Consider the following 585-nt stretch of genomic DNA (forward strand, 5'->3'; position numbering starts at 1 on the left):
CCTGTTCCTATTTTCACTGGCATGTAGCACAGGCAGCAATCCCGAGATTAACACCCTTGAGGACCTGCTTTTCAGCTTCCTTCCTAACTCCCTCTTCAGGAATTCATTCCTACTCCTATCTAAGTCATTGGTATCAACGTGGACCATGACATCTGGCTGCTCAGCCTCCCGCTTGAGAATGCTGTGAACTCGATTGGAGATGTCCCTGACCCCCGCTAAGTCTTGATCTTGTTCACAGAACTTCCTATCTTTTTAAAATTATTTATTTATTTTAAAATATGGAATGCTTCATGAATTTGCGTGTCATCCTTGCGCAGGGACCATGCTAATCTTCTCTGTATCGTTCCAATTTTAGTATATGTGCTGCCGAAGCGAGCACACAGAACTTCCTATCTATTCATCTATCAAATCCTCAATCATGATAGCTCTCTTCTTCTCTCTTTCTTCACTGAAAGACCAGACTCTGTCCCAGAGACCTGACCACTACGACTTGTCCTGTTGTCCTGGTAGATCATTCTCCCAACAGTATACAAAACGGTATCCTTATTGTTGAGGGGAACCGCCACAGGGGTGCTTGGTGCTGAC

General features: G+C 44.6%; 1 non-coding gene across 1 annotated transcript; it reads right to left on the reverse strand.

Moving 5' to 3' along the window:
* Positions 1 to 272: 272 nt before the first annotated feature.
* On the reverse strand, positions 273 to 379 carry LOC138742161 (U6 spliceosomal RNA). Its single transcript, XR_011343954.1, has one exon. It is a non-coding gene; the product is annotated as a U6 spliceosomal RNA (small nuclear RNA).
* Positions 380 to 585: the final 206 nt, after the last annotated feature.

This window comes from Narcine bancroftii, chromosome 8, assembly GCF_036971445.1.
Source record: "Narcine bancroftii isolate sNarBan1 chromosome 8, sNarBan1.hap1, whole genome shotgun sequence".
In the NCBI taxonomy this organism is placed as follows: domain Eukaryota; kingdom Metazoa; phylum Chordata; class Chondrichthyes; order Torpediniformes; family Narcinidae; genus Narcine; species Narcine bancroftii.